This window comes from Saccopteryx leptura, chromosome 1, assembly GCF_036850995.1.
Source record: "Saccopteryx leptura isolate mSacLep1 chromosome 1, mSacLep1_pri_phased_curated, whole genome shotgun sequence".
Lineage (NCBI taxonomy): Eukaryota > Metazoa > Chordata > Mammalia > Chiroptera > Emballonuridae > Saccopteryx > Saccopteryx leptura.
This window is the reverse complement of record NC_089503.1, coordinates 10,205,570-10,220,167: the sequence shown is the minus strand read 5'-3', so window position 1 is coordinate 10,220,167 and position 14,598 is coordinate 10,205,570. Positions and strand designations below refer to the sequence as shown.

General features: G+C 56.1%; 1 protein-coding gene across 1 annotated transcript in view; it reads right to left on the bottom strand.

Annotated features, from left to right (window-relative positions):
* AHNAK (AHNAK nucleoprotein) overlaps nt 1–8,636 on the bottom strand; it is a 29,649-nt gene extending 21,013 nt beyond the window's left edge. The window contains exon 1 of the mRNA XM_066360543.1: nt 8,479–8,636. The gene's annotated coding sequence lies outside the window, so the exon portion shown is untranslated. The remainder of the gene's footprint in view (nt 1–8,478) is intronic.
* Between the last annotated feature and the right edge of the window lie 5,962 nt (nt 8,637–14,598).

Genomic DNA, 14,598 nt, shown 5'->3' with positions numbered 1-14,598 from the left:
ATCCCCTAAACATTTATTGAATACACTCCATGTGCCAGATATGGAGATTTAAAGACTCAGTTCCTGTCCCATATATAAAGTATGAGCAAGGTGTTCTGAGGATGATCAGTTTAGCCTCAGAATGTTCCAGAAAGATTGGGACACTTCTAGTGGGAATAAACTATATATAAATGGAGTCTGCAAGATGCTAGTTAGCCTCTGAGAAAAAGCACGATTGTTGGACATTCACAGGCACTTAGCAGACCACAACCCGGGGCAGACAACCACATGGACCCCGACATGTCCCCAGCGCCTTGAACTCACACCTGCGCTATTTATGACGGGTCTCCTCAGCACTGGTGCTCTGCAGAGCCATGCAGAGCGAGCAGCCTCTGGCACAGGAGTGAGGGGAGCGCTGCCTGTCCCTTCCTGACAGGCAGAGGGCGGTGGGAAGTCATGCTGACCCTTCCCAACCTGAAAGCAGAGCTGGGACTTCACCGGTCCCTCCCCAGTGTCCGGCACTGAGAAGCCAGCCCTGCAGATGAGAGCCAGGCAGGGCAGGGCAGGAAAAAACCTTCCAGCTGGAGGGCTTCTCAGATCTCTGAAGCCACCGAGTCACCTGGCACCCCTGTCTTCCTCCTTGAGTGGGGCCCTGCTTCTCAGCCCAGCATCCTGGTGCTGAGCCAGCAGCGGGCGAGGGGGGAGCGCGAACTCACCCTCGCCCACATCTCAGCCCCACCCTCCCTCCTTCCCCAATGAGTCACTGCGGCCCCAACAGCTCCAAACATGCTAAGGGTCACACCTACAAACCAAGGGACAAAGTGTTTCACAGGCCAGACCCCCGGGGCCAGAGAGACTGGAGCATCAGTGGACACACAAGGTCGGCTTCCCCACCAGCTCCTCAAACGGAGCCCCCAGCCAGGCGGAGCCCTGGGGACAGAGTCCCTAGAAGCACTGCTGGGGGGGCTTACGAGGGACTTGCTGCATGCCTGGGCCCGTGCTGCTGGGGAGGGGAGAACGCCATCCAGAGGAGAGAAGAGGGGTCCACAGGCTGTGGGAATGGGAGGCACGGCACCCGCAGCCACGGGACGGCCCTGGCAGAGGGCCCCTGGCTCCCTGGCCAGGTGGAGCTGCCAGCCGCCCTGCCTGCTCTGGCTCGGCCACCTCCTGGCACAGCCAGGAAGGACTCCCGTCCCCTCTCATCTGATCTGGGCCACGCAGATGACTGGACATGGGGGCACTGATCGGGATTCAAGGCCACCGTGGCCAGGGCGTGTTCTCTGCATCGGGGCCCCCCCCCCCTCAGCCTCTCCTACCCCTGGAGCCTGGACCAAGCCCAGCCGGCCCTTCCTGCCTCCACACAAGATAGGGGAAGCCAGGCCACCCAAAGCAGGGCCTTTGATGCTGTGGGGAATTCTGTACACTCGCCAAGTGTCAAAAGCTTTCGGAGCTGTGCCATCCAATGTGGTGCCACATGTGACTATTTAAATTTAAATTAACTGAAATTAAATTCAAAATTTCGTTCACTGGTTGCAGCAGCCACATTTCAAGAGATCAGCAGCCATACGTGGCTACCATATCGGACAGCACAGATAGAGAACATTCCCACCACTGCAGAGAAAGGTCATAGCACGGCCTGCCACTTACACACAGGGAAAGCGAGGTCCAGAGGTGAGAATGGGGGAGTGTGAGGACCCAAAAGCCCAAAGCCTGCTAGCTGCCCACCCGTGCTCCACCCGACACTGGCCCACAGTGTCTCTGCTGAAGGGACAAGCTGGGCTGGAGTGGAGACCCGCTAAGGCCAAGGGCTGCTTAGATGGCTAAAAAGGAAAAGGTGAGGTCATGCGGCTGCGAGACGGAAAGGACACATATCTGAGATTAAGGAACAGAGTGAAATTCAGGCCAGAAGCAGCGAGAAGAAGAAGACGAGACTGCCCGTCCATTAAAAACCTCAAAGATGGCCTGGCCAGGCGGTGGCGCAGTGGATGGAGCGTCGGACTGGGATGCAGAGGACCCAGGTTCGAGACCCCGAGGTCGCCAGCTTGAGCACGGGCTCATCTGGTTTGAGCAAAAGCTCACCAGCTTGGACACAAGGTCACTGGCTCGAGCAAGGGGTTACTCGGTCTGCTGAAGGCCCACGGTCAAGGCACATAAGAGAAAGTAATCAATGAACAACTAAGGTGTGGCAACGCGCAACGAAAAACTAATGATTGATGCTTCTCATCTCTCCGTTCCTGTCTGTCTGTCCCTATCTATCCTTCTCTCTGACTCACTCTCTGTCTCTGAAAAAAAAAAAAAAAAAAAAAACCCTCAAAGATGTGCAAAGCAGCAGGGTTCTGCCTGTGCCATCTTCGTAGACTGGGAGCAACACCTGGGCAGATCCAGGAAGAAGACCCCTCGCCCTGGGTAGAGGGTTTCCACCAGGTGTGGCCCGCCGAGGAGCAGCCTTCCCCACTGCCACCAGGAAACAAATTCCCTTTTTCCCAAAGCCAAAGCCAGCATAAAGACAGCCAGCGAGGGACCCAGCCTACTGCTGCAACAATCAGAGACAAGCTTGCGGCTAGCATCAGTGTCAAGATGACAGGAACTGATACACTCACACAGCCCGAGACACAGGCCAGGGGCCTCAACGCCCCAAACCTGAAGACAAGACATGCACCAGCCAGCACCGGAGGGACACAAGAAATGACGCTAAGGCAAAGAAAAGCACGCCCACCCACCATGAGGAGGACACAAAGCGCAATGAAACTTCCACGCAAGCGCGCGTGCACACTCACGAGTGAACTGACTCACCATAGATACAGGCCAGGCAGACGCAGTCCCGCGCTGAGGGGCATGAAATGACTCACCATCAGAAGTCGAGACCACCACCAGGGGGAAAGCCCCAAACATGTACAACCAGGAGGAAGGGCTGGGACATTCAAAGAATAGAGGGACACGCCCGGAGGGGCGACCTACTCTCATAAACACCCCGCAGACGGAAAGCAGTCCTCAGAGAGGAAGAGAAAGCTGCACGTGGGAAGAGAACCCCCACAGGCTGCAGGAGAACTTGGCAAAGTGCCCACGGTATGCCAGGCCCTCGCTCCAGTTCCACGCCTGGGGTCTCATTCGATCCTCAAACAACCCTATGTGATTAAAAATTGATATCCTTGTTTTAGAGAGCCAGAAACAGGCCCCAGAGGTAAATGACTTGCCTAAGCATGACCCGGGGTTGAAACGCAAGCCCAGAGTCCTCCGACAGCAAGGCCAACAACAGCCTTTACCCAGGTCGGGGAGCGAAGGCACAAATACACACACACACACAGGACGAGAAACCACAAAGAAAAACGCACAAGGCAGGGAAGCAGAGGAGAGAAACCTACACTGGAGGCGGGCAGGGTGAGAACCAGAGAGACTCACCCACAGGAAGATGGGCCTCGTCCTGGTCCAGATTCGGAACAGCAAACCCAAATGGGCAGCGTCCGAGCATCACGGAGCCCAGGATCTGAGGGGTCTTTTTGGTTCTGAGGCTTAACAAGGCGATGCCCCCAGGGTTCAGAAAGCCTGAGCTGTGGAAAACTCAGCTCACCTGAAGACTCTCTTGGGTTGCAGCAGGTCCAAGCCAAGAGAAACATCCCCTTTTGGGCTCGGCCGGCACAGAACCCGAAGAGTGGGGCACGGGGGAGGGCGAGGCAGTAGGTCCACTCACTGGACAACGGGAACAGCCATGGCAGGCAGACTCTCATCCCAGAGGAACAAGGAGAAACCCAGGGGTGGGCCTCTGCTGGGGCCTAAGCCTCCCAATGGAGGTCCACAAATGCAGCTGCCAAGACCTCTGAGGACCAAAAAAAAAAAAAAAAGCAAACAGGCCCTATTGTAACTGGAGTAGACCTACACAGTCATCTCCAGATTCTAAGCTGGAAGCAAAAACTCTAACACGCAGCTGATTCTGGGCGGCACACCCCCAGGGGTCACTTTCAACTTAAATGGGAGGATGGAATTGTCACGGAGAATTAGACAAACACCAGTGACATGAGCCCTGCAGAGACATTCAGAGAAGACACACAGGACACAGACAGACCCCATGCACACAAGACACACTTGTCGGCCACTTTGCCCGTTCCTCAGAGCCCAAAGCAGGCCCGCAGGCCCGGCCTTCACCTGATCACAACAGACACCTGTCAGGGCAGCCCCAGGCCCTGCCCATCCTGGAGGGCACCTATACCTGTTACCCTGGTGCTCAGGGTCTCTGCCTCTCTCCACCTGCGTGCACCTGCCTAGCTTGCTGGCTCGTACCTGGCTTGCTGGCTCGTACCTGGGCCACTGGCCCTGCCCACAGCTCACCAGGAGAAAGTGTTTCTAGGCTCATCACTCCAGCCCTCTACAGCCCTCACCACCATGCTGGTTTTCTGCACCTGGACTTCCAGGCCATGGCCGCTCCCACCCCAGCCCCCCAGCTGCTTGCTGGGCTCTCTCCCCTGACCACTTCCCCAGGGAATTCTGAAGCCCAGGAGTCCCTAGTTCTCACTTCCAGCAGGGAGGGAGCTTCCCTCTTCCTCCCCTGACCAAGAGGGACTCTCCCTCTTCCTTGTAACAGGGAGCTGGGGACAGCATTACATCTCCAGCAGGAAGTCCCCGCACCTGGTCACAGAGCGAGGGAAGAGCGGGCCTTGACCCTGAGCTGCTGGAATTCGGACACCAGCTCTGCCGGTGTCGCCCTCCACAGGGTAGAGGTGAAGAAGGAGCTGGCTCTCCTGGGGGGGAGGGGGCAGATTACAGTTTGGGAGCTGCCCCCTGGCCCTCCTGGCACCCTAAGCATAGCCCACCAAGGCCCAGCTCTCCACCCAGTGGTCAGGCCACGCCAGTGCAGGGCACTTGGCTGCCAAAGAGCCACCCCCAGCCCAGCCAGGACGCGGAGCCGGATCAGCTCCAGGCACTTCCCCTTCCCCTAGAACCTCCGTTCTGGCCCCCAGGGACACGGCAGGATGCCCCTCCCGACCGACCAATGCAGAGCCTCACTCCCAGGGCTGTCCTTGCCCTCCTGCGGGCCTCTGGACACGAACTCCAGGGCCCGGAACCATCCAGGATGGAGAAACAAACTTACTCCCCGGTCCTTATCTACAGCCCTCGCAGCCCCCAACAAACCTCTACAACCAGGGCAGAGTCCCATCGTTGTCCCCTGCCCTATAAGCTTCTGGTCACAAGCAACGGGGACACACACAGGCCCACAGTAATGCGAGGACCACCATGTTCAGAGGGAGGGACACCCCCTGACAGGTAATAACACACACCTCTCTGCTGTGACACTGGCAGACCCAAGACCATAGTGAAACATCAACCTCTGGACCCAGGACCGCCAACTACAACAGCCCAGCGGGTGCCCTGGTGGGAACCAAGGCCAGCAGGAAGAAAGAGGGCCTTCACCAAAACATACATTCCTGCGGAGCCCTGCCGTGGCCCACCAACACCCCCTCAGCAAGCCCAGACACGGAGGAGACTGCGCTTGCTCAGGAAGGCCTGAGGGCCAGCAGGGTGGATGGAGCCTTGGGAAATGGCAGCTCCCTGGGAGCCTGGGTGAAGCCATGCAGACAAAGAGAGCAGAAGGCCCTAAACACTGGCTGCTATAACATCCAAAACCCTCTGCAGTGGCCAACTCCCTTCCACACGGTCAGCCCAGCTCCAGGGAGAGAAACTTGGGGGTGGCTAGGAGTAGGGGGGAGCTCCTGTCAGGAGTCAGACTAGATCTCCCAGTCTGCCCCTTAGTCTGCCCCCAGGCGGTTCCCAAGTTTGGAGGAAGGTGACCACACCCCAAGCCCCACACACCCCTCCACCCCCACAGCTTTGCCCCAACTCCTCAAACCAGCTCCTCAGGCTCTGGGTGGTGAGCTCTGCCAGGGCCAGCCAGCCAATTCCCGGTTGAGCCAAAGAATCCAGCCTGGTGGTGCTTAGGCAACTCCGCCAGGGCCTCCCTGGGACTGCGGTGACCCAGGGACCCCCCAGCGCATGCCCTGCCCTTGACTGACGCTGGCATCCTCCCTCACAAGTCTCCCACAGTTCACTCTCTCCTGTCCCACCGTAGGCCCTGACACTCACCCCCTGACCCAAGACTGGCTAGGACAAGCCCTCAACTCTGTGGGGTTCGCTCTTCAAAAAGCCCCCCAGACCAAGATCCTTAATTCACTGCTGTGGGGCAGTGCTGAGTCCGGAATGACTGATGTGGCTTCCTGTGTGTTCTTGTTCTCCGATCAATGTCTATGGGTGCAAACTCTTACTGACAGGGTTTAGAGGCACCTTTCACTCTGTCTCCAAGCACCTGGACCCTGTGTCCTCTGCTGGCTAAGCTCTTCCAGTCCCAGCCCCTCTCCCAGCCTCCCTGATCCCCCAGCTCACAGCTCACAGGAAGCACCCCCTAAGCCTGGGGCTCCCTCCACTCCGCACTTTGCACACTCACCTCCCACACGCTGGCCCAGCTTATCACCCTCTGTGGGGAAGGACGCTTCCCCATTCAGCTTCGGAAAGGAAGTGAGTGCCACACCCTGCCCCAGGGGTTTCCCTCGTGGCAGGCAGGGGAAGAGGGGGGCATGACAGCAGAATCGACTCCCCTAATTTAGACCCAGCACAGGTGTGAAGGTCCTGAAAGGTCTCCCAAGGCACCTGCAATCTCTCCCTCTTCCCCCCACTCCCTCTCCTTCACCTATCACCACCGCCTCCAAGCATCACTGCACCCCGCAAAATCAGCCCAATCCCTACCATGTGTCAGGCTGTACAAGGAGGGGCATGTGATTCCTTCAATAAAGGCTGGATTCTAATAACAGGAAGCTTTCAAAGCCAATTATTGGGTGCCCAGTGCTGTGCTGGGGACACGGGTATATATCTGGGTCCCTTTTCCCCCAGAAACTCCAGGTCATTCTCTAAGGACCCCATTGCCATGGGAAAATCCCACCTGGATCTTCCGACCATTGGATTTGCCTTCCCACAAATCCACTCCACAGAGCAGGGCCCTAAGCAGCCGCCACAGGCTCCCTGGGGGCGCCGCACCACTGCCTCTCCGTGGCCACGCCCAGTGAAAGGCGCGAGCACACACACTGCACACAATTCTCTGTGGCCACATCAAGCAGAGGCGCCAGAGCCATCCCCCACGGTGTTCCGGCCCAGTTAGGGCTGTGAGATGCCCCATCGGCCCACTCCGCTCCACTCCCACGCAAGGGGCACTGCCAGCCCTGCTCAGACTCGACGTGTCCCTCTGGCCAGCGTCATAAAGGGGCTGCGCCCCCACATTCCCCTGTCCTGACACAGCAGGGGACGCCCAGCCCTATCAGGGGAGAGCCAGGCCCTTGCACACTGTACACGTTCTCCCAGCATGGGAAAGCCTTACATAACACAGTCCGAACACACCCTAAGCACGCTGCCTTTCCAACTCCACGGCGGGACCTGGCCCTCGGGCCCTCTCTGCCGGAGCGCACCGCTTCAGCGCACGGTTGCAGAGCGCAGCTCAGCCCTCCTCCTACGCCAAGCCCGGCTCCAGCCCCCGGCTCCCGCATACAGCCCCTTCCTCCTCCCCTTTGCCCCTCACCACTCCTCCCGAGTTCTGGTTTGAATTAGTCACCGGCTCCAACCACCACATTCCTCAGGCTGCTGGCGCCAATCCAGGCGCTGGGGCGGGGGCCGTCCCGCCCGGACGAGTTTGGGAGTGGGTTGGGGGAGAGAGCACCGCCTCCCGAGGGGAAGGGGCGGTCCCAAGGGCTGTGCTGCGGCGCAGTCCCCCTCTCCGCCTGCCCCAGTGCAGGAATCTCCCTAATTATGTCCTCCACCCCCCACTCCCACCAGTCTCGCTGGGAGGCGCGCTGCAAACTTCCAGGTCCGCGGCCCTAGAGAAAGAAGGGAGTTTTCGGGAGCCGGGATACGGAGGGGCAAGACTAGGGTGGGGCAACTGGAGGGGGACTGGAGGGCAGCCGGGAGCGAGAGCGGGAGAGGCGGGTGGTACAGAATTGGGTGGGGTCGGGAGGACTCGAGACGCGAAGTTCTGGGCGGAGACGTGGGGAGAGGGGAGGAACAGCAGAGGGTCTTACGGCGCGGGGGCGCCCGGAGGGGTTGAGGGGCCGCGGCGACGATCTTGGAAACTTGTCCAGTAAACATGGACTAGGACCCGAGCAGCGCGCTGAGCCACCGCCCCGTGGAGAGGGAGGGGGTGGGCAGGGGCCACCAGGCCAGGAACGCGGCGCCCTGCCGTGCAGTAGAGCCAACAATCAGCCCTCGAGAGAAATATGGACTGGAGCAAAACACGCTTTGGAGCGACTTTCCAACTTTGCCCAACTTGCACCCCAACTCCGGAGCCAGAGCTCGGCTTCCAGAACGCGTCGCCTACCTGCGCAGCCCCGGGCTGCCCAGCTAGTTCCAAACTATTTGAAGCCTCACAGTGACACCCACCAAAGTGCCTCGCCCAAGCCCAGCACCCCACCTCCGCTCGCCTGTTCCCCGTGTCCTGTTTCCCGACCGCGCCTCAGGGCGCGCGGCGCCTACCTGCGCGCTCAGCCCCAGGGCACAGCCATGGCCCGCGCGGGGCCAGTGGTCGCGGTGCTGTTGCTGCTGCAGGCGGCGAGCCCCGGTCGGGGCGGGTCCGGCAGGGCAAGCGGTGCAGTCCCCGCGGCGGAGTTGCTCCGAGTGGCCGGGCCCCCGCGCGGGGAGGCGGCTCTTGTAACTCCGGCTGGGGCGGGCGGGTCTGCCCCGAGCCGAAGGGAGAGGGCGGGGCCGGGCGGGGCCGGAGTGGGGTTGGGACGAGCGAGCAGGGCCGACTCCGGAGGGACCCTGGAGCGGGCTCCTGGGGTGGGGGAGGAGTGGAGGGGAGAGACCAGGGAGCTAGGGGGCGCGCCAGCCCGAGGTGCTGCTTCCCCCCACCCCATACCACCGCCCCCTGTCCTGGCCGGGCCTGATTCTACCACCAGCGGATGCAATGTGTTATTTCATCCGCAAGGAACCCGTCGCAGCTCCAAGTCCCATCCACCCAGCTGGAACTGGGAATCAACATTTTCCAGGAAGGACCAAGGGGTTCAGAAAGCGGCTGGGGGGGGGGGGGCGCTTGGGACATTCTGCGACCTCCATCCTGACACTGACCTTTTGGGTTTTCTCTCAACACAGGCAACTACACTCCAAACCCTAGACCCCAGGCTCCTCACTTAGTTCCCAAACTCCATGCAGCCGCGCCCATTTCTCTCGTCTTAACTCTTTCTAGGGGCCCCTGAGCCCCTCCCCCACAGAACCGACCTGGAGCCGCTGCCCCACCTCCTGGAGCCAGGGTCACCAGTGCCTGAGTCAGGCGTGCAGACCTTGGAGGAGCTGCCGGGGCTGCCCACCTTTCTCCAGCCTCCCTGCGAGGAGCCAGGAGCCGAGCGCTGGCGTGTCCTCTACCTGCCCATTCCTTCTCAGATCCCCTCTTCAAGCCCCTCCCCCACCTCCCCCTTGCAGGACGCTTTGTTTCCAAATTTACAGCCATTTCCCACAGCCACTTAAAACTGCGTGGAGATTTTATTAAATGCTTAATGATGGGGTGCGGGGTCCTTCTGGCTACACACACCCCCTTCTACACCCCTATTCTCCCCCATGAATCCCCTGTCTTTCCTTCTGAATGGCCCTCCACCCACTGCCCACATCAAGCCAGCTTCTCCTCCTTCCCAAATGCTGCGAAAGGGAGACCCTGGGCTGGGGACCTGAGAAGACCTGGCCCCCGGGCAGGAGCACCCTCCTTGCTGCATGATCATGAGTGGGCTGGGGCTGGGACCAGAGGCCCTGTCCTCTGAAATGGCAAACATGTTTACAGGCTAAAAATACCCAGCAGCCAACCCTGCTGCCAGCCCTGGGGGCTGTGTCCCAGGTCCAGTTACCCACACAGGGTACAGGACATGGGGGAGGGAAGAGGCAGCGAGGGAGACACAGACATGTAGACACTCATCTGATGGGCACAGAAAGGTGGAGACACATGTGTAGACATTCAAACAGGCACAGACATGCAAAGGCACACAGAGAAAGCAGAGAACTGGGCGCCAGCATTTTCTGTTTCTGTCTCTGTGACACACACACACACCTAGATAGTGACTCAAAACTCACAGAGGCAGTCCCACATACACATCCCAAGCACACGGCCATAGACCAGACTTTTCTCAACAACCTCCTTCATTTTGTTCTGCACCTTCTAACACATACCTTCTTTTTTTTTTTATGTATTGATTTTTAGAGAGAGAGACAGAAACTCCGATCTGTTTCTGTATGTGCACTGACTGGGCATCGAACCAGCAACCTCAGTGCTTCCAGGTGATACTCTCTAACCAACCATGCTATGCAGTCAGGGCCAGTACCTATCTTATTTAAAGAAATCTAAACTTTTCAACTTTGGGATGCTTTTGTTTATTTTTTAACTTTTATTGATTTTATTTTTTTTTTTAAGATTTTATTTATTGATTGATTTTAGAGAGAGAAGAGAAAGAAAGGTGAGAGTGGGGGAGAGGGGAGGAGAGGAGAGCATCAACTCACAGTTGCTTCTCACATGCATCTGTGTCTTGATCAAGCAAGCCGGGGGTGGGGGTTCGAACCAGCAACCTCAGAATTCCAGGTCAATATTCTATGCACTGTGCCACCACAGGTCAGGCTTTATTTATTGATTTTAGAGAGAGGGAGAGAAGGAGAGAGAAAGCGACAGAAACATTAATTTGTTGTTCCACTTATTTATACATTCATTGGTTGATTTTGTATGTGTCCTGATCCAGGATCAAACCCACAACCTTGGGGTGTCCAGAGGATACCCTACCAACTGAGCTACCCTGCCAGGGTCTGAGATGCTTTCAAAAAATAAAAACTAGGCCCTGGCCGGTTGCCTCAGTGGTAGAGCATCGGCCTGGCGTGCAGTAGTCCCGGGTTCGATTTCCGGCCAGGGCACACAGGAGAAGCACCCATCTGCTTCTCCACACTTCCCCCTCTCCTTCCTCTCTGTCTCTCTCTTCCCCTCCTGCAGCCGAAGCTCCATTGGAGCAAAGTTGGCCCAGGTGCTGAGGATGGCTCTGTGGCCTCTGCCTCAGGCGCTAGAGTGGCTCTGGTCGCAACAGAGCGGCGCCCCAGATAGGCAGAGCGTCGCCCCCTGGTGGGCATGCCAGGTGGATGCCAGTCGGGCGCATGCGGGAGTCTGACTGCCTCCCCGTTTCTAACTTCAGAAAAATACAAAAAAAAAAAAATCCAAACAAAAAAAAAACCTAAGAGCTAATTATTTTTTTTACCAATGGCTTTTAGATTTTTATTTCCTTTAACATTTATTTAGCTTTTTTAATATGGACCAATACAAGTAAACTAAAGTGACTTGTAATGCTACAGGTCAGCTAATCCTTGATGAAATATTTTCAATAAAATCAATACCTCCATATGGTGAAGAATGTAAACCATGCACAAAGGTGGAACCATGAGGAGTGAGTCTCTCCTCCCCCCAGCCGGTCCCTCTCCCAGAAGTAGCCACTGTGAGCAATTTTTTTTATTTACTTTTTTAGATTTATTCATTTTTATTAGAGAGAGAGGGGAGAGAGAGATAGAGAGAGAACAGGGGAAGGAGGAGGAAGCATCAACTCCCATATGTGCCTTGACCAGGTAAGCCCAGAGTTTTGAACCGGCGACCTCAGCATTCTAGGTCCACGCTTTATCCACTGCGCCACCACAGGTCAGGCCGCCACTGTGAGCAATTTACCAAAAGATTTTTAACTTCATGAAATGAATCATTTGCAAGTTTTCTCCATGCCTATTAAAAATGGGAGCTGCTTTACACCTAGGTTTTCAGAAAGATAGTTACGTGACATGTGTCACAAAGACATGAGGTGTCTGCAAAAGAGGGCTATGAGGGCTTGGGGGGGCTGGAGCTGGAAAGGCAGAGGGGGCAGGGTGTGGCCCTTGTGCCCACACCTCAGCTTGGGCTCCCTTAGGAGTCAGTGCAGAGGCTCGTGTCCTGGGCTCTAAGCCAACTCATCTGCTCCATTGTTTGTTCTGGCCACCCTCTTGGTCAACAGGGAAGAAGGCAGGAGAGGCAGGTTTTTGGAGCAGCCGCAGAGCAGGTACCTCATTCATTCAGGGGTATTACTATGGCGGCGAGGGGTGTGTCCTGAGTACTGTCACTCACCCCCTTCCAGGCTCGAAGGTAGGGATGAGAAACCAAGGCTCTTGCCCCTAAGACACCGTTATCCTGTCTGCTGCAACCTGAGCTGGGGTTTCCTAAGTCAGCCTATTAAATCCCCAGGGGAAAGGAATATTTTCAACAGGTTTTCTTGTTTGGGTTTTGTTTTTTTATACCACAGTTTTCAATGATGTAATTGAAGACACACACTAAGAAATTTCTGCCCACTGCTGTAGCCCTCCCACTCCTCACCTCCCAGACTGCCTGCAGCGTGGCTGTGTCTCACACTGCGGCAGGCACTTTTGTGGGTTAGCTCATTCAAATCCTCACATGCTCCAGAGGAAACGGTCTCAGAGAGGGTTCATGATTTACCTAAAGTCACACAGCCCTCAGAAGCAGGAATCGAAGTTTCCACTAGCATCTAAGCTCCACAAGGCCAGGGATATCTTGTTCTCTGCTGTATGCCCAGCCTAGCAGTGGAGAGCAGTGGCTGGCACGTAACAATCACTCAAACACATGTTGTTGAATGAATGAATGAACTACAGGTGTCACTGGCCCCAAAACCCTTGTTCTTTCCACCATAGCATCCCGCACCCCCCACTCCCCTCACGCTCAGCTCCTCCTCCCCAGCAGTTCCCCTACTTGTAGACTTTTTTTATAATACATTCTATTTTCAGTACAGTTTTATTTTTTTTTATAGATTTTATTTATTCATTTTCAGAGAGAGAGATAGAAGGGGAAAGAAGGAGGAAGCATCAACTGATAGTACTCCCATATGTGCCCTGACCAAGCAAACCCGGAGTTTCAAACCAGTAACCTCAGCATTGCAGATCGACATTATATCCACTGCGCCACCACAGGTCAGGCTTTTTTCTTTCTTTAACATTTTATTTGCTTGTTTTAGAGAGAGGAGCAAGAGGGGGGCGGGGCAGGAAGCAGCAACTCCTGGTAGTTGCTTTTCTTATATGCCTTGACCAGGCAAGCCCAGAGTTTCTTATATGCCTTGACCAGGCAAGCCCAGAGTTTCTTATATGCCTTGACCAGGCAAGCCCAGAGTTTCGAACAGGCGACCTCAGCATTTTAGGTCAATACTTTATCCACTGAGCCACCACAGGTCAGGTCTACTTGTAGACTTCTATGCAGCTGCACAAACATTTACTGTGTCCAACACTGGGCCGGCACCTGTGGTGCCAGTGCTGGTACAGATGATAAAGAACTTGACAGCATGGAAGCTCCGCCCTCCAGGCCCGCAGTCCTGCAGTCCGGAAGGAAATGTACTCTGGTGTCCCCTTACCCTGTACTCTGAGTCCCTTGCAGGTCCCACGCCTTGGGGAAACTGGATGTTATCATTCTCACGGCTGCCTCACCCAATCGCACCACACACAGAGATGCACACACTATTTTTCAGTTATAATGCATCCTCGTGGTCCCAACATTGCAAAGAAAAGCTATCAGTTTTCAGATTCTTCTGTCAAAATAAGGGCCCTCCAGGAATCAGGGAGGACTTCAGCCAGCCTGCACCTCCCCCAGAGACAAAGTCCCACGCCACAGTCCCACAGACTCCCTTGGCAAAGCAAGGTGAGTTCCAGGACTTGTCATCACTGGGATACCCCAGCTTCCTCACAAGGGCCACTCCCTCTGGGGTTCCCTGATAGTACTGTAGTTTCAGAACTTGGACTCCTGTTGCCCAGCAACAGTGCCTCTGTTTGTTCCTATTATGCCAGTTTCCATAGCAACCACAAAGGAGCGCTCTGTGGGCAGGCCCCTTGCCAGGGGATTCCCCTTCCCCTCTCTGAAATCACTGTCTTACAGAGCAGGAGAGATACCAACAACTCAGAAAGTAATCATAGTTTTTAAACTTTGATCCCAGACAGGAAGTGAAGTGTGCATCTGTACGAAGTCTCTGAATACAGGTTTTCCCCTGCCATGAGGGGCCCCTCTGGCCTAGCAACTTTAGAAGCAGAGAAATGACTGTCAGCCCTTTTTTGAGCCATGCAGGATTGCCCAAACCCCACCTCCACCCAGCCCAGACCAGCCCGGTCCAGCCGAACACCAGGCCCTTCTCCATTCTCTTCCATGTTTCCTAATCTGTCATCTCCCCCAGCAGAACAGCAAACCTGCTGGGTGATTCTGGGATCCAAACATCATTTCCTAAGCAATGCTCAAACCCCCACACTCCCCATCCAAATTCAAAATCTGACGCCAGGTAAAATCAGGTTCCTCCAGCTCAGTTTAAATCCCAGCCTGTATTTAAGGCTCCGGCTTCAAATAAGGAGTTCCTGAATTACTCAGACCAGACAGCTGGGAGGCCTACCGGCAACCCCACCTTATACTCAGTCCTAACTGAAATCTCCAGACCCTCTGAGCAGAGGCCAAGTCACAGCTGATTAGAGAACAAGGGACAAGACACAGGGCCCTGAGAACAGACCCTGGAGGAGAGGAGGCAAAGGAAGACTGTCGGGGCAAGAGCAAGGGAACAGCAGTGGCAGGGAGGGCAGCCC